We start from the raw sequence: 19,539 nt of genomic DNA on the forward strand, positions 1-19,539 counted from the left end.
TGTCTTTCTTCTTGGAGTTTAGAAATTTTACCAGAAAATGTCTAAATATTGATCTTGGTGTGAGCTGAATGAATCCATTTAATCTGAAGAATAAAATATTTCTTCAGCTTGGTGAAATTTTCTTTTACTGTTTTCTATTACCTCTCCATTAGTTCCTTTTTCTCCTTCTGGAGCTCCTATTATTCAAATGCCAGGTCTCCTGGATAAGGCCTTCAGGTGTTTCACGTTTTAATGCATTATTTCCATTTCTTTTTATTATCATTCTGGGTTATATTTTTTCATTTGACCTTCCAAAATACTAATTTCAGTTCTTCTATTGATTTTTAAATTCAGAAGCCATGTTTTTTAGTCCCAGGAAGCCTCTAGTACACTTTAATCTCATCTCTTTGGGTATTCTCTCCTTTCGAAGTTCTTGTGCATCCATTCCACCCACCCTGCCTCAAAAGGGCCGCTGCTCCAAGTGTGAAGCTGGCTTCAATCTCTCCCTTCTGTGGCCCAGACCCCTCAAACATGCTGTCACGTATCCGTGCCTATCAACAGGCACAGTCCCTCACCCCAGCTCATGACAGACTGCTTTAGCTTTTGCCACCTTGGCAAGCCTGGGGCCCCGGATGAACTGCCAGCCTTTGTTCAGGTGGGCCCACGTGGGCTCACAGACAGGCTGTGATCTTCCTGCTGACAAGTGGGGCACAGATCCCTTGCCCTTTGGTTCCTGTGGTGACAACGAGGGGGCCAGTCCTCTCCCAAGTGAATGGACCAGGACCAATTCAGCCCAGATCCCCTGAGATCGGCAGCTCTTCCAAGGGCACAGGCAACAAGTAGGCAGCTGCAGCCCCTCTCAAGGAATCCAGCTCTAATCAGACTCGGAAGCACAGAATGTAGAGGGGAACGACATTTCTAGAACTAGACTGACCTAGAGTCAAATCCCAACTCTGTCCCTTATTTGCTGTGTGACTTCAGAGAAATTACTCATCTCTGAGCCTCCATTTTTTCATATGCCCTTTGCTTTAAACCAAGAGTTATTTCTAACATCCTCCTTAGGGAACCAATCCCACTGTTATGTAAGTTTTGGGAACTTGCTTCTTCTAAGCACTATATGAATTACTTGTAGTGTAGATATAATCACGCAATATCAAAGAAGACGGGGCCCCTGTGCAGAAAAGCATCAGAAACTTCACCTTCTGCCTCTTTTGTGATAACAGACTGACAGAAGGATCTAAAAAATATTGTAACATTTCAGCTTTTAAAATTTTTTGTGACTGTTCCTACATGAATAGACTATCTTAGGATTCTTCCAGGGAAACACTCTCTGCGTCTTCCCATGTTCTCTTACTGGCTCAGGACCTAAGAACCACGGCTGCAGAAGGGATGGAAGCTGGGAGCCATAACAGATTCCATGTTGGTTTCAGTCTGGTAACATTTATTGAGCACCTACCATGTGTAAGGCATTGAGCAAGACACAGCCCCTGCCTTAAAAGAACCTAAAGCCTAGTCAAGAAGACAAGATAGGAGGTGCAGGGTAAAGAAAAACAGCACAATGCAGTGCAGAACATGGCCAGGGCCATAAAAGGGGGCTGAATGAGTATCATGAGGGTTTAAACAAAGGCAAGCTTCCATGAGCTGGGGAGACCAGAAAAGCATTCTTAGAAAAGGTGCCAAATGAGGTGGGTGGAATCGCAGGGAGCAAGAATGGCCGGCAGGAATGATAGTGAGGGTTGACCAGCAGTTTGTAGTTCGTCGAAGACAATGATCATATCTTATTTATCTCTGTATTCCTCTACCCCATCCTCCTGTGGCCAAGCACAACATGAGCTGGCCCTTTCTGACCAAGGGTCTGGAGCACAGTGAAGAAGGGAGCTGAACTGGAAACAGAAAGGAGCGAGGAAAGAGGTTTGTGGGCAGGTAAAGGGACCTGATGAGGCCACCCGGCTCACCCCAGCTGCTGGGGTTAGATACCAACGGGAGCAAAAGGGTGACAGGGCAGCCACGAGAGGTGTGCACAAGGAGGAGGACAGAGAGAAAGGGAGGGAAAACCCTTGATATGAGAACCAACAGAGAGAACCCCAGAGTGTAAGTAATCTGGTGAGAAGGAGCCCCTGACACGCCCTCTGCGGGTGGCTCACAGATGCCTGACGTCTGGAAAACCACTCTGCAGCCCCTCGGCCCCTCAGGCTCTGCATGGTAGGAGCTTCTCTGACAGCAACACCACTCGGCTCACCCATACCCAGAGTGCATCTTTGAGGGCCACCTGCTCAAGAGGGCACCTTTCCCTATGGTCAGTGAACTGACTTACCAGGAGTACGTGCTGGGCTTCACAATCCCCCAACCAGTAGGATATACCATCCCAGCATGTCTCTTTCCAAACAGTAGCCACTGCAAAAGTAGGGGGATAATTCAATGTACATTGATATGTAAAACCCAAGGCTTGTTTTTCAAAGCTCAGCCAGGTGACACCAACTACAGCAATGCTACAAGATCTGATTTCATCCTGTTTTTTTAAATGCCAAATACTTTTCCCATAGATTAATATTTCATATTATCAACAGCCTATCAAGTAGCAAAGTCTGTCCTAAAATCAGAGGAATTAATCCTCTTTGGCCAGTGCCTTTCCCACCATGCTTGGGACATACACTGTGGTAAACAGGCATGTGAGTGAGGGCTTGCATGGGGGCACCACCCCCAAGGAAAATGATAACTCCATCCAAAAATGCATTCTGGTGGGCCAGAACCCAAGCCATGGCCTCGGGCACTGCCAGCAAGAAAGGAACTCAGGAGTACCCGGATACAAACACTGCTGCCCTCAGAGCCAGAGCATGTGGCTGTCTCTGAAGAGAGTGTGAGCGAGGGAGGGAGGGCCCGGCACATTCCCACCGCACTGGTGCAGCAAGCACTCATGCACAGGTGTCTGCGGGCTCAGCCCATTGCCTGTTCGCTTTCTGTCCTCCATAGTGGCTGCTCCAAAGCACCCCCTCTCTTCACACTCCACACCTTACCCGACACCTGCCCACACCCAGGTAGGCAGCCTCACAACCTCCTTCACTGAGGAAAATTGCCTTTAGGTCTCTCCTTTAGCCTGGTCCTTCTCTTGCATCTGACGAAGAGGCACCCGCCTGAGCCCGGGGCTGACACTGTTGTCAGTCAGTCCGTCCACCCCTTCTCCTGCGACCTCCACCTCCTCCACTCCCTTGGTTCTTCCCTCTGCCCGAGAACATCTTCAGTTCTTCCCAGTCTTCAGGACAGCATTGATCCTTGAACACAGGCTGCTTTCCCGTCAGGCACCACTGACTTTCTCACTACCCAGCACTCAGTGACCCTTTACCAGACTGCTGGGATCACACTGGTCCCTCTGAGGTCCCCAGGAACTCCTAATTGCTGAGGCAATGGCCTAAGACTCTGCTACCTCATGGTGGCTTTCAACAGGGTTCGCCAGCCCATTCTGGAGACTCGTCCCTCCAGCCCCGACGACTTCACTGCCCTTCCTCTCTTCCCATCTCCTGAGCCTCCCTGGCCTCCTCTGCTGGCTCCTTCTCCTGTTCAGATGCTGGGCCAGCAACCCCGTCCTTCCGTCCTCTCACCAAGCTCCCTCCTCTCTGTTCCTCCCAGCTCTTCCCCCTGGCCTCCTGGAACCCAGGACACTCAGAGGCCTGGCTCTGCCCCCTCCCCAGCTTCCCTGCCACCCCCTCGCAACAGGGAAACCAACCGTAACACAGGAAGCCAAATGAACTGCATGAGGCTCACCCACAGACAGGCCTCTGCTCATAAAATGGACTCATAAAGTATACAACCTTTTGTGTCTGAATGCACATTATGTTTGTGAAATTCATCTAGATTTTTTCATTGAATTGTTGTTCATTAACTCATTGATTACAGTATTCCATCACGGGAGTTCACCACATGCATTATTCATTCTACTACTGATGGGCACTGGGATTGTTTCCAGTTTGGGCTGTTACAGACAGTGCTGCTATAAATATTACTGGCCATGCCTTCTTTGTGCCATAAGCATTTCTTCATGCCTGTCTCAAGGCTGGGTTGATACCAAGGAGTGAACTGCTAGCTCATAAGGTATTTGTAGCTTTGGCAGATGATGCCAAACAGTTTTCCAAAGCAGCTAAACCAATTTACTCTCCCACCACCAGAGCATGAAAGTTCTGGTTGCTCCATAACCTCACCAACATGCAATAGTGTCTTTTCTTCCTTCATTTTAGCCATTCTAGTAGGAAAGGTATCACAAAGTAAGTACTACAGTCCCTTTTAAAGATGAAGCGAATGAGACTAAGTGCCTCTCTCAACCTCAGAAACCTAATGTGAGTCAGGGCAGGCACCCAAGCTCAGTGTTGCTCAGATGTGACACGGAAGCACAGCAGCCATCTGGGCCCATGGCATCCCCACCATGGGACTTGGGAGAAGAGGAACTGATGTACATGCTGATGCTTATGTTAGTAATAAAGTCCTCTGTGTCTAACTCAGGAGTTTACATATACAAAAATATGTAAAGTAGACAAGGAAAGTTCTCCCTCCTAATACCTGCTCCTGCCCCCCTTTGAGTCATATAACCCACCTCTCTGAGGTCCCAATATACAGTGTAATAAATACTTTCCCATTCTTAACTCTGTTTTTGTCCTTTAACTCAAATCCATCTGGAATTCATTGCAGTAAGTGAAATTTCAGCACTGAAATCCAATTACCCCAACAATGTAGTAAATAATCATTCCTTCCCTGGCTGCTGTGTAATGCCTGATGTGTCCTGATTTAAGCTCCTGTGTAAGTGAGCAGCTAAGTCTGTTCCATTCATCTTTTATTATCTTTCTGCTTTTACCCATGTACTATATGGGATTAATAAAAGTATTGCTTTATAATAAGTTTTGAAGACTCAACCACTTATAACCCATGTAATGCTGGGCTAATCTCAACCCCTCTATGGTTCCACATCTGCTAAATGAGGCCAGTAATGGTGAGCCTGGCCTCTCATAGCCATCCTCCCTGTCATCTTCAGTACGATTTCTAGATTTAGGTAGACACATGGCTTTTCTGAATATGGATTACATTTTCTGGCTTCCCTTACTGCTAGGTGTGGCCATAAGACCAAGATCAGACCAATAAGATATAAGAACTATCAGGTAAATCAGGCATGGTGGCACGTGCCTGTAGTCCCAGCTACTCAGGAGGCTGAGGCTACAGCCTCAGTCCAGTGGAGACATCTGCTGAGGAGGATTGCCTGAGCCCAGGAGTTCAAGGCCAGCCTGGGTAACATAGCAAGACTCTGTCTCTAAAATATAAATATATATATATATATACATATATATATATATAAAATTTAATAAAAAATAATTTAAAAAAAAATAATAATTTAATGAAAAAAGAAGTACCATGCAGAATTTCTGAAAAGTAGCCCTCAAAGACTGGAATGCAGACAGAAAGGCTAGAGCTCCAGCAGCCATGAAGGGACCTCGGACGTGGAAGGAACCTGGGTCTCTGACCACGCAGGCTCGAGCCAATTACTTCCTACCTTCTCACACATCCGAACGAAACTGCTATCTTATTTATGTCTTTGTTATTTTGAGTTTTCTGTCACTAGTGGCCCAACCTAAAGAAGTGGCTCTCTCATAAGGAGTGATGAGAGTTAAATGAGAAAACGTTAATACGGATAGAGATTTTTATATTCCCTCAACAAAGAATCTAGCACTGTTTTTACACAAAGCAGGCAACTCAAACATTTGTTGAAATGAATAGGAATCTGGAAGAATGGAGGCAATATCATCACTTTAGAAAAAAAAAATCTTAATTTTTTTTACCAACTTATTTTTCCAGATGAACACACTATTTTGTTATATAAAATACCTCACTGGAATTACATTAAATCTTTACCAACATTGTGAAATATAATATTGTCACTATTACTATATTTAAGCTTCTTTTGAAAGAGCCAGAAACTGATTGATTATTGGTTAATTTCTACCTACCCATTCAACATACATTTCATATCAGGCTACTTGGTAACAAGCCTAATTATAAATATGGAACTCTGCAGTCAAAAACCAAAAACATTAGGTAAAAATCCCTAATGCCACTTTCCCCCCATGCCTCCCCACTGAAATACTTGGGAGGCAGAAGAGGTAATGGAAATTTCTATCATTGCTAAAGACTAAAGTTACTATGCTGCTTGGTCCTCATTGCCTCCAGTTGTTGATTCAGAATCTCTCCTCTCTCCTTCACAGCTCCTAAGACTCCTTTGATCACAGTCCCTGGGCCTGGAGTTTTTCTGTGATTCCCCTGCTATACTGATCCTCTCAGTGGTCAATCTTTTTACCAGTGGGTCTGGTTTTCCCTCCCAGATATTGATGTTCTCATCACTGAACCTGTTATTGTTGAAGTTCTTCTCCATTTCATACACTGTTATATCAGTGGGATTTAGTCCAGTGCAGATATCTGCAGAGGTACTCAGGTGATGGTGTCATCATCATTATTATTGTCACCATTTACTGAACAATTACTCCGTGACAGATACTTTGCTAAGCACCTTACCCACAGAAATATATTACGGAATCCTTATAGTAATTCTCTCTTACCCATTTAAAGTGAGAAAACTGAGGCCGAGAAAGGTTAGTTAACTTACACAAGAACCCATATCCAGTAGGAGTATCCTCACTGGTAGTGAGGATCCGGGCAAAGGCAGGATTTGAACCCGGCTCGGTCTGCCCCATTCTGAAAGATATTTTTATGTCCTATCCCACAAGAGCTGAAGTACTTTATGTTCCGTACTGGTGCACACACGCCCATCATCCTGCCTCCACTTTCTATCCTTCTGTTCCCTTCTCTTTGCCCAGCATTTGGGTTTCTCAGCTCAACCAACATGAATCTTTTCTTTTTCATTTCCTGAGGGGCAAAAGGCTCATACCAGGGTGCTTGGCTCTGGTATTAAGGACAGCTACTTCCCTCGAGTTATCCTGACCCTGGTCTCTACTCCTCAGCTATGGCTTTCAGCACCAGGGTCAGTGGCAACTGGGTCTTTTCCTCTCTCCTATACCCCAGGGTCTTTGGGTTTAGGGTAATACTCACAAGACACCTGCTGGATCACAGATCAGTTTCCACTGGCTCTATCACACTGAAGGCTCTTCACCAGGTTCTCTAAGCTGATCTTGGTCAGGCACTTAGGTTAAGCAGGGGGATGGATTTCCAGTTGTGCCAATTTAGGAAACTCTCCCTCTGCACCCCTATCAGCAGTCTGGGTAGGTCCCTATCCATAAGTTCTAAAAACTCTACAACAGGCTTCTCCCTGCTACCCAAGCACAGGATATAAAGTAGACCAGAGATGCACCCCAAGTCTCAGGGCTCCCTACCCTCATACACATTAGTCTAATCTGAATGGTTTAATCACCTTCCTAGGATTTCCTCCAACAGTTCTAATCAGCTGCCTTTCCCAGGATCCAGACACATACCTCTGAGGCTGCAGATCCATCCTGAACCCCAGAATACTGGATGGGGTGGCAGCTACTTTCCTGTTTTAGGAACCAGAGGTTTCAGTCCAAAGGACCAGCAATAAAAGGCCTGAGTGAATTGCTGGGAGTTTACAGACAGTTGCAGCAAAGAGCCTCCTTCAGAGTCTTTTGTGCCTGGCAGCAAAGGTAACTACAGCATGACAACCTCTCATAGGAGACTAGCTCTGACACAAATGTTCAGCTTAGAGGGCAGGGCACTGTAGGAAGTGAGGATTGATGCCCCCACCATCACCAATTTTCACACCATCAGTCTTCCTGGGGCTTTCTTCCTAGCTGATCACTCCTCCTCTAGGTCCTTCTCTGACTCCCCGTGCTCCCGTCCCCCATGCTGGCACTCCCCAGCAATCCAGTAGGATCCTCCACTCACAACACACAACGCTTGAGTAACCCCATCTCTCCTACAATACAACTGCAGGGGCCATCTCCTCAAGGATGAGCCCAAGTCTCTCTCCCAGTCCAGGGCGAAATCAGAACTACCTGTGAAAGCTCTTAACCCAGATGACCAGCCTCCCTCCTCCAAAGACCAGAAGATTCTGACACTCCAAAGCATGAGAACCACCCTGACCTCTCTGAGCTCCAGACCAGCAGAGCAGTTGCCAAAGAGGCAGTTCCACCAAGCTGCCCCACAGGCACCCCAAGCTCAAAATGGCCAAAACCAAAGTCACTGCCTTCCTCCTCCCAACCCAGCACTCTTTTCATGTTCCATATCTCCGTCACTGGTCTCACCATCTTGGGTGCCCAAGGGAGGAACCCTGACATCACCCTCCCTCCCATCTACCACTCAGTTTCTCTACCTCAATTCTTCAAACCTGTCTTCTCCTCCTGATCCCCACAGCCAGGACCCCGACACCCCACTCCTGGGCTCCCATAACAGTCCCTCACTCAGCTCACAATCTCTAGTCCTTCTCACACCATCACCCTGCACACTGCCACCAGGATCATAATGACAGTCCTTCTCTCTTATAACTTGAACAATTCTCCACTGGCCACAAGATAACATCCAAATTCCTAAGCGCTACCTGCAAGGCCCTCTGTGAACTGACCCCAAAGCACCTTCCTAACCTCCTCTCCTGCCAGCTCCTCCCCCCTTTCCCCAGCACAAAGTCATGCTCCAGCAACACCACACTCCTCACCATTCCTGAAACACAGCCCACTCTCACTTGCTTCTGAACCTCTGCACAGTCTGTTTCCTCTGCCTGTATCCCTCTTCACCTGGAAAACTAAAAGTCTGTAAGATCCTGTGAGTCTTATTGGGTCCCATGAGCTTCCACTGCCACCACTATACCTCACCTGACACTGCATCATCATCACTGATTTATCCCCATCTGTCAGGTCTGTGGGGCTCCTGAGGGCAGGGACTGCAGTGTCAAGCCCAGCTGCAAGCTTAGTACATTTTTACTTAATGATTGAAAACTACTAATGAGATCAAGGCTTTCTTCCAAACCCTCAAGAAGCTAAGGAAGCAACCAATCTAGAAAGCAATAAAAACAAGACTGACTGCTTTCTTAGAAACCATGGCAGGTAATGTTTCAATAATAGATGGTTTTGGTGACAGCTGGGGAGTTACCAAAAGAGTCAGCAACTATACAATTTATCCAGGATTTCTAGCACAGTGGAAGGAAACAATGCCGTGACCAGGGTGCCAACACTAGTCTCTCCCTTGTTCTCGGTGCTCCAGCCATGCTGGCTGTCTGGTACTTCTGGAATTCACCATGCCCTTTCCCCAGCTGTGACCATGGCAGATGCAGCTGCCACCTCTCCACCTGCCTAGCTCCAACGCGTCCTTCAGGTGTCAGCTTAAGGGCCCCTTCCTCTAGGAAGCTGTCTCTGACCCTCCAAGTAGGAGAAACCATTCAACTTATGGTCTTGTAGCACCTTGTACTCTTCTTTTTTAGCCATCATCAGTGCTGTTAATAATTTTTTTGAAATGGGGTCTTGCTATGTTGCCCAGGCTGGACTTGAAGTCCTGGCCTCAAGCGATCCTCCTGCCTCAGCCTCCCAAGTAGCTAGGACTAAAAGTGCACAATCAGACTTGTTTTTTTCTGCTGCTATGGTCCCATACTCAGCATAGTGCTGGCATTCAGTAGGCCCTGGACAAGAACTGGATCCACGGATACATGGGTGGATGGACAGAAGGATGAACTGGCAGGAAAGTAGTTCTGGCAGGGCAGGGAAGAATGAGGAATAAGGCCACCTTTGGCTGTTGGTACAATCCTTTAGTATCATCCAGCTCTCTATTCTAACTCAACCCTCACAATGCAATCTCAGATCTTAAAGCTGGGTTTTTCCTAAAGGATGCACACACACTGAGAACATTCCTATTTACTTGGAAAGCAGGTATCTCAAAGCAAATTGACACCCTTGGCATTCTGGCTTCATATCCATTGATCTTTCTGTGATACCAGGCTGCTCCTCTCTGTTCCATAAGTACTACTGGCCATATTAATAACACTTGGTTCCAAGAATCTCTCGGCACTTAAGAAGCCCCTAAGACCAAGATGGTGCTAAAAGACCACAATAGGCATTGTCTTTTCTTAGCTAGTCATCATTGCTAGACTAGATCCTGGGGCTGTGTGCTAAGTTAGGTCTTAGTCCCTATTCCGATACAGTCCACAGTAGATTCAACAAAGGATCCTGAAGCAGAGGTTTTCATCAGAGATAAATGCTTCATCATGGACATGGTTCAATAGCAATGGTACATAAACTGTGGGCAGCTGTTGAGAAATTGCTATATGCAAATGGATGTGCTCAAGTCCATGGACTTGAGTATGAAAATCTGGCAAAGTCTTCACCCTCATCTGTAAAGTGGGAAGAGTGGACTCAATGACCTCTAATCTTTAGAACAGACTGACACTCTACGTGATGAGCACAAAGGCCACAATGGTGCTTGTTGCAAAAGTGCCCCATAGCAGGTACACCCAGAGATAAATTACAGAAATAAACTAACTGACCAGCTGGGCGTGGTGGCACATACCTATAGCCCCAGCTATTCACCCAGGAATTTCAGTCTGGCCTGGGCAACATAGTGAGACTCCAATCTCTGAAAAAAAAAAAAAAGAAAAGAAAAGAAAAAAGAAAGAAAGAGACTAACTGAACCAACCAGCATCTTTCGAAAACATCACTAGAATGCTACATATCAATCAATAAGTAACTTCTAATCTTATCAAAAAGGTTCTCAACAAGAACACAAATTCTAACCCTAGTTATCAGCTAATCAATATATGCATCAATAATACTATACTTTAGCCATTTACAGGAAAAGTCAGGATTTCCTGGTCCCTAGAATGAAACAGGACCTTAAACCCATTATTCCAAATTGAACTCAACTCCTTAAATTCAATTATCAGGAAATTAAAATATCTAAAACCAAGAGAAACTACTACAAGTACCTTTTTCAAATGAAGCGCTGTTGTCATATCTACCTGTGACTCCTACAATGTGTGTGTCAGAAACCACACCTTGAGGCAGCCTGGGCTGCAAGAAGAGGCACTTGAGGGGGTGTCAGAACTCCCAGCTTCTCTCACAGGTACATCTTGGGCAATTGGTTTAACCTCTCTGAGCTTCCATTTTCTCCTACGCACATCAAAAGCTGCCCCTCTACCCCACAGAATCAATATGAGGCTGAAATAACAGATATCAAGAGACTTTTTAAATGTTGTAAAGTGTTAAGATATTGTATAATGGAAGGAACCTCAGATCCAACAATCTTCTCCTTTTATATGTTCAAGTCAGTCACTGGGCACCTGCTATTTACTCCATTTATTCATCCAATAAACATTTATGGAACATCCACTACCTGCCAGATGCTATGCTAGGCACTGAGGATCTGCTGGTGAGCAAAACGGCCAAGTCCATGATCTGATGGGACTGCATTACATTGCACCAGGGAAGACAGACATATCCAGCAAATACACTAAAAAACCACATTGTTACACCTCGCAGGGCATGCTAATGATCTGGTCTTTTTTTCTAACAGAAATTAGGAGCCACTGAAAGGTTTCAAGCAAAGGCAATTACATACTCAGATCATTCTGGCTGCCTTGTACTATCCCTAGGCTGGGCCCTGAGTATGGCAAGAACAAATACAGACTCTCACTCTGCAGAGTCCAAAGAGGGAGTCACAAGGAAGCCACCGGTGGTCACATATGCTACCACGTGCTACGGCAGGGCAGAAAGTGCTGTGGGAACCCAATGGGAGAACAATTGATAAATGCTAGTGGAATGAAAGTGTTGAGAAATGATGCCTATTTAGGGGGAGGCAAGGAAACCAGTTACACAGAAGACACAAAATAAGAAATATCTGAAAATAGTGAAAGTAACCAATTCCATATAACAAACTCTACTGCCACAAAAAGAGACACAGCAAATTCTCCTGAATTTAGTAACTTGCTTTCCATAAATATTTAATTATTCAGAAATGTACCAAAGGCACAGATTTCCCTTGCCCTAGTTATCAGGCTTATACAAGAGTGAGAATTGCTATATTCAATAAACACAGACTTAAATACATTATTCTTCCTTTCCTCTCAAGTAAGATGATTTTCAAAGAAACCTATGAATGTCAAGGCCAAACGTTTAAATTTTCTTCTGATTACTCAAGTAATTGACTTAGCCTTAAAATAAAACCTGATATTAATAATAAAAATATTTAAATCTTAAAAAGGGAAAGTATCATGTTGCCTTGGTTCATATTAAAGACACATTATTTACAAGGAATCAAAGAATGATGAAAGAGTAAGGACTTGGGAAGCCAGCCCCCAGTTCCTGCTGGGGCCTGAGACAGAGGCCCTGCTCCCAGGGTGGCTCCATGTTCTCCCTCATCTTTGTGGGAATCGTAGCCACACCTGCACTCCCAACACAGGATGAGCTCTGCTGGCCACCCTGGGTGCTCTCACCAGCCCCCATCACCAAGTACATCTGAGTTTTAACACATTCCTTGTGCAATAACTCACATAACTTCCATGGGCAATAAATTAAAACCTCCCCTACAAAAGCATCCTAAAAAGCCCTATATCCCTGGGTGAAAAGACGACATATTCTAGCTCACATTTACTGTGTGCTCATGATGTGCAAGCCCTCTGCTAATTCCTGTTCCTCATCACCTCCCTGAAAGTCTGTAGGAACCACATGGAGGTAAGTATAAGATGGTAAGTCATACTGTATCACACCTCCAGTATTGATGAGGAAACAGAGGTGTGGTCACTTGCTCAAAGCCACATGGCTTATGAGCAGTGGAGTCAGGACACAAACCCACATCTGTCTGTGCTCCAGAGTCTGTACTTTAAGCAATGCCCTGTCTGCCTCTCTGACGCTCAGGAGATAAATCTCCGGCAAAGAACAACACAATGGATTTGAAAGCTCTGCAGAGAAACCAGGAACGATTTGCTGCTCTGGGTCTTCCTGGTCTCTGCTCTCTTCAGCAAGTGCAGGTGAGACAAGCTGGACTCACGCCTCCCCTTGGGGAAAAGTCGTGGAATTGGTCAGTGCAGGGGCTCAGACAAAGAGAAGGCACTCGCAATGATGTGGGGCTGAAACCCACCCTTGAGGGGAGCTCGTGCAGAAAGGGGGAGGAAACACTGGTAAACAAACCCACAGCCCTAGGGCCAACAGGGCTGATGAGGAAGGTCCTGAAGACCCCTTGAGCAACGTCAGAGCTGGGTGCTCGGAAACCTTGACCATCATCTTCACCTCCCAACTTACATCATTACCATTACATTATCACTAGGACCCAGAGAAAATAGCCAAAAAGGTGATTCTTGGTGCTCCCACAGCACCATGTGCAAGTATAACAGTGCGCAATCAGCTTCCTGTCAGGCACTGTGCTAAACATCCCACTGCATTACTTCACTGACGTCTTCGACAGCCCTAAGTCAGGTAACACTGCCATCCATTTTACAAATCAGTAAACCGAGACTCAGAGCAGGGAAGACACTTGCCCAAGGTCACACAGGTTGTATGTGGCAGAGCTAGGATTTAAACCTAGGTCTGCCTATCTTCAGAGCCTGAATCTGCTTGATCACTTCACTACAGGTTCTCTGTTATGGCTCACCTTCGGTCACCTTCGGTCACCTTCTGTTTGCAGGTAACTCTTCCACCGACTGTGAGCTCCCACAGGGCAAGGATGGAGCTCCTTCATCCCCACATGTCTAGCATCCAACACAAGGCTTAGCCCAAAGCAGGAGGCCAGCAAGGCTGGTAAATGAATGCCCACCTGAAGAAAGTGAAGTGTTCTCTCTTCTAAGAAAGTAGGCCAGGAAACGCTTCTCACAGACACCAATCCAACCAACTCTCCCCCACCTTGGGTTGAAAATCCACAGACCACCTACTCAGATCCCTTGGCCTGCCCCTCCACAACCCTAGTCCAAGCGAAGGGTGAGCAGCTGCACTTCGGAGGAAAGGAAAGGTGAGCTTCAGCAAGTATAAGTGGTTCATTTTGGGGTTTGTCCTTTTTACTGCTTCCCCATCTTGACCTAGAACAAATATGTCTTTCTCTCCCATCCCTAAGACTTTGTAGGATAAGTATCACCAGCCATATCCAGAGCCTATAGCTAGTGTACAGCACAGCACATGCCTGTCTCAGGGTCAGCACTCAAATATTTGAGGAGTGAAGAAACAGAGTCCAGAGACTGAGTTTCACCAGAGACCTAGTAACTTATAAATTAGAGTTTGCCACCATTTGGTAGCATGACTTGTCTGAGCAGAGGTCTATCACACTGTTCATCAAGAGCCTGCAGCAAAGGAAGTAGGAGACTTTCCTTGTGCAGGGAGAAGACATAGGCACAAAGTCATGCATGCAATAACGTGACATGTGCTCTGATCGAGATGTGTACACACACCAAAAGTCAAGGGAGCACAGATGGGAGCAGGATCACTCATGTGTGGAAGAACTGAGTAGGTTTCACAAAGGAGGGGAAATTTGAGCTGAAGAGCCATTCCCAAATCACCCAGGGAGAAGCAACTGCTCCCTCCCTCTGATCCCACACAGTGCCCACCTCTCCACCATCAAACCCATCATACTATTCTGTAACCAGTGCCTTGTGTGTTGGTCTCCCCATACAATATGTGAGCAGCTCAAAAACAGGGACTTTAGGCATTCTCCATGGCTCACTGTTAAGTGCTCTGTAAATATCTGCTCACAAAGAATAAAGAGTCTATTTTCAATTATTAACATAGCAGCTCACACTTCCTGAGCGTCTACCATGATGAGCTATTGCTGCATGTACTCTGTGTAAATGATCTCATTTCCTCCGCACAAACAGCCCCAAAGACCAATCCTATTATCAATACTAATTTTACAGATAGGGAAACTGAGATGCAGAGAGATTAGGTAAATTGTCCCAAGTCATACAGCTACTAAGTGACAGTGCTGGACTTTGAATCATAGCCGGAATGGAAAATTAGTTCTCAATTACCAGTGAACAAATCCCTTTTCCTTTCTCTTTTAGTTCTCTGCCCTGCATCCAGACACATGGACTGCCCTTTAAACTACTGTTCACTGGGACCAAAGCCATTATTCTCCTAGAGGAGGACAAGGGATGTCTCTTGTTCGTATTCTAAACAATGACTGCTAACCATCACTGAGTAAACATCATTGGGGGAAGGGGATGAAGATACAAAATTGTGCTTATAAAATCAGTCAAAATCATTCATTAAGGAGAACTGCATGTACCAATTGGAACATTTTCCAATATTGGAACAATTTCCAAAATAGATGAAGTGAATAAATGAAGAAGCAAAGAATATGTAGAGAATACTATTCTTTGTGTAAGAAAAAGAATATGTAACAAACAAGAAACTGGTAATAGTGGTTGCCCCTAGGGAGAAGGACTGGGAACCAACAGCTTAAGGCAAGAAAGACACTTTATAATTTATTCCCCTACTTGCCTTAAAAAAATCCATGTGTGATTTTTCTACTTCTTAAAAAATATATACTTAAAGAAACCATTTATTGCTGGGCCTTTCCCAAATACTCACATATATCACATACATGGATTGCAACCATGAAAAATCATGAATGTTTATGAACAAAAGTTGGATGAACTTAATTTGCAATCAAATAGAATTGTGAAACAATTTTTGTCTTTTATATTAAAGTTCACTAATGTTACAATATTTTTTGTGCAATAAATAAAATGCACGTTGAAGGTACAGATATCAGCAGTGACAATTTGCCATGCCTTCTTCCTAAAGACCTTCATCTGTTCTTGCAACAAGCATTTACTAAGCACCTACTATGTGCCAGATGAGGTGCTACACAGATATTTTTAAAAGAAGAATTAAGCAACAGGTAATTAGTTTCCTTCCTCTTGTCTTTCAGGAAAATATGATGGTGTGCTAATCCAAATGCCAGAGCTAGAAGCACTCTTGATGATCACATAGTCCAACACCCTCCTTACTCAGCTAAGAAAAATATGGTCTGGAGAGGGGGAAGGATTTGTTCAAGGCTACATAGGAAGTGAAGGCCTCAGAATTCCCCATCCTGCTCTCCTTATGTGCTACATGCCGTTCTGAATAGCTTGTGTTGAAAGATGGGCAAAAAGGGAAGGGCAGAAAAGGACCCTGAGTGCCAAATGGACCAGATACTTGCAGACATCTTGTCTCATTTATTCTGCATAACCACCTCACAAGGTAGGCATGGTTATCCTTGTCTTATTAGGTTATTAAGTACACAATGTCCAATTTCCTTAAGTACTAAGTTTGACAGTTGATATCTGACATTTCACTTTGACTCTTCTTGTTTGTTTGTTTGTTTGTTTTTTTGTATGTGTCAAGGTACATCCTCATTCTTTCAAATGTATGTTTTGGCTTGTGATTATCTTTCAAAAAAAATTTTACAGCACTTTTTGGGAAACCATGGATAAGTAAAAAATTCATGTTATTTTTTTATATGAGTTCCATCATGGAACCAACACAGCACAGACAGCTCGAAATATCAACAAACTGTTTGGGAAGGATATGGCTAATGAACACACAGTAAATCAACGGTTTGAGACGTTCTGTTCTGGTGATTTTAATCTTGAAAATGAGCCACGTGGGTGACCTGAGATCAAGGTGGATAATGATGAGCTGAAAGCTGTAGCGGAAGCGAATCAATCTCAACCTACTTGTGAATTAGCAGCAAGCTTTGACATTATTATTCCAACAATATTGGACCATTTGAAACAAATAGGCAAGGTAAAGAAGCTGGATAGATGGGTACAGCATGAATTAAATGAGCATCAAAAGAGAAATTGTCTTGAAGCTTGCCTTTCTTTGCTGTCATGACATAAAGCCGAACCATTTCTATACAGTATTGTGACATGTGATGAAAAATGGATTCTTTTTGACAATCACAAGTATTCAGCATAATGGTTGGAGAAAGTGCCAAAACACAGTCCAAAACTGAATATTCATCAAAAAAGCTAATGGTGTCTGTTTGGTGGTCCAGCACTGGTATTATCCACTACGGCTTCTTGAAACCTGGTCAATCGATTACAGCAGATGTCTACTGCAACCAATTGGATGAAATGATGAGGATGCCTGTGAGTAAGCAGCTGGGATTGGCCCACAGAAACAGGCTAAACCTCTTGCAAGACCACATGTCGCAAAAAACAACACTGCTCAAACTACAGAAGCTAGGCTTGGAAACTCTCTCTCATCCCCCATATTCACCAGACCTTGCACCAACTGACTAGCACTTCTTCCAGGCTTTGGACCACTTCTTGCAAGGAAAAATATTCAATTCTCAACAAGCTGTGGAAAACGCCTTTCATGATTTCATCACTACTCGCTCTCCAGGCTTTCTCATTGTTGGCATAAGCAAGCTATGGTTAAGATGGTAAAACTGTGTCGATAGTTTAGGTGCACACTTTGATTAATTATACTGCTTCTTGTTTGAGATATAATAAACTAAACTTTTTATCTGAAATTGGACATTTCATATTTAATGACCTAATACAAGTAAGGAAACAAAAGCTCTTAGAAGCTGAGAAAGTGGTACTGGTTCACAGAGCAGGAGGTGGTGGCCTGAGGCTTCAAGCACAGAACTGACTGCCTTCCAAGTAGAGCTCTTACTCTCCATGCTGAAAAGGAAAATCTATTGTAATATTAATAGGTAGACTGGGGCCATATCACAGAGTGCCTGGGATGCAATACTTTCCCATTAATAAAGCTTTTCTCTCAACTCTGAATGTTGTCACTCCAATAAAAACAGATCAAGAAGCTAACCCCTTTATTATCCAATACACGTTCTAGCTCTTGTTTGCCACCAAGTTTGGGCTTTCCTTTTAACCCACAGAGCATGATGGTCACCCAGAGGGCAGCAGTCTCTGAGTGCTTTCCATTTTCCATTTCCATAGTTTCTGCAGGACAGAGTGGGACAACTCACACGTGCTGCTTCTAGACCCTCTGGTACCTGTCACACAAGCACAGGCCCCAATAAGAGATGCCGTGCCCACGATGTCACTGGGCTACCACCGCACCAACCAGTGGTAGTGAGGGAGGCCAGCACCATGGTGTTTGGTCCCCAAAAGGCCAATAGCTTCTGCAGTGAAGAAAAACACCAGCCAGTAGAGGAGCCTCCACCTGCCTGCTCCTCTGCCCATGCAATGCAGGTAGGAGGCATCACACTGCAGACCGGTCAGCTGCCAGTGAGCAGAGGCACTGGGCACTAAAAGCTCACACAAATGTGTATGGGACACACTTCTGAAATTCAGAGGGAGCCCCATCATCTCACTTCCTTTTCTCTGCTCCTATAGAAACTAATAAAGTTCTGGCATTCCCTTCTTTTTGGTGTCTTCCTTTTGGAATGTGGTAAAATCAGAGTCTGTACTTGGGTGGGGGAAGGGGAATCCCACAAGGCTCAAGCCTAAACCACATGCTCCAGCTCAGAGTCCTCACTGGGGTTGGGGGCTAAAGGTCAGCAAACAATTAAATGTTCCTCGGCTCTCCATTTGCCATTACTCCCTGGGTTGCAACAGCTCCCTCAGGGGGCTCACAGGGAGAAACAGTCCTGATCCAACATACAACGTCTCTTTTGGAGATGCCCCAGCACAAACCTCATCCCAAACTCCAACAAGAAAGTGGTCTATCATCACCTCTTCACTAGTAACCCTCTCCTTTTTAGACTCCCCAGTCCTGGACTCCAACCTGCCCTTCAGCACAAGAAGGAGGCTCTAACTTTCTCCAACGATTTGATCAGTAAGTATTGCTTCACACTATCTCACAAGGCCCCCTGGGAGGCACACAAGGCAGGTACCCTGATGCTCATTTTGCAAAGGGGGAAACAAAGCTCAGAGAGGTGACTGACTCTCTCAGGTAACACAGAGTCAGAGCTTCTAAATTCTCATTCCTGCTCTTCTCCTCACCAGGCTGCCATTTCAGTCTTTTTGAGAATAGCACTGTTAAGATTTGCAGCAGCATCGGTACCGGGAGCCAACAAGCTAGGACCCCTCCGAGCTTCACACTAACTACTCTTCAAGCACACACATTTTTCAACAGCTGACCATTCAGTGAAAGCCAACCACCCCCAATCTAGGCATGCCCCTTCAACAGCAACAGGACAGTCCCTGAGGTGTGAAAAACAGCGCGCCCCACTTAGGGTACGCTTGGTACAGGGGAAGCAGCCGGCCTAGTAAACAGGGCAGCTGAGCTCCAAGTCGAACTCAGCAAAGACACAGGCAGGATCCCTCCAGAATCCGCAGAGAGCACAGAGCTCCTGCTCCCACCCAGGCCTCCCTGCACCGCGGAGAAGGCGGCCCTCCCCCTCCCGCGACCACTCACCGTCCGGCCCGCTCCTCACCTGTGGCCCCGCTTCCGGACCAGCAACCACTCGGGGCCCCGCCCCCCGCCCCTGCAGGTCTCCCGAGCCCCGCCCCTTGCACCTGTGGTTGCCTCACCCGAGCTCACCTCGCAGCCCCCTCCCACTGGCAAACCTGCCGTCCCGCCTGGCCCAGCCCCCCGCACCTGCAGCTCCCCTCGGCCCCGCCCAACTGCCTCCTCCAGCCCCGCCCCCTGCACCTGCGCCCTTTCCCCGCCACCACCCCAACAGCCGCTGTCCTTC

General features: G+C 45.6%; 1 protein-coding gene across 22 annotated transcripts in view; it reads right to left on the minus strand.

Moving 5' to 3' along the window:
• RALGPS1 (Ral GEF with PH domain and SH3 binding motif 1) overlaps positions 1 to 19,303 on the minus strand; it is a 262,547-nt gene extending 243,244 nt beyond the window's left edge. For all 22 annotated transcript variants that reach the window (XM_045563418.1, XM_045563417.1, XM_045563406.1 and 19 more), the window contains exons 1-2: positions 19,279 to 19,303; positions 2,294 to 2,373 (exon numbers count right to left, since the gene is read on the minus strand). The gene's annotated coding sequence lies outside the window, so the exon portion shown is untranslated. The remainder of the gene's footprint in view (positions 1 to 2,293; positions 2,374 to 19,278) is intronic.
• Between the last annotated feature and the right edge of the window lie 236 nt (positions 19,304 to 19,539).

Source organism: Lemur catta, chromosome 10 (genome assembly GCF_020740605.2).
Source record: "Lemur catta isolate mLemCat1 chromosome 10, mLemCat1.pri, whole genome shotgun sequence".
NCBI lineage: Eukaryota > Metazoa > Chordata > Mammalia > Primates > Lemuridae > Lemur > Lemur catta.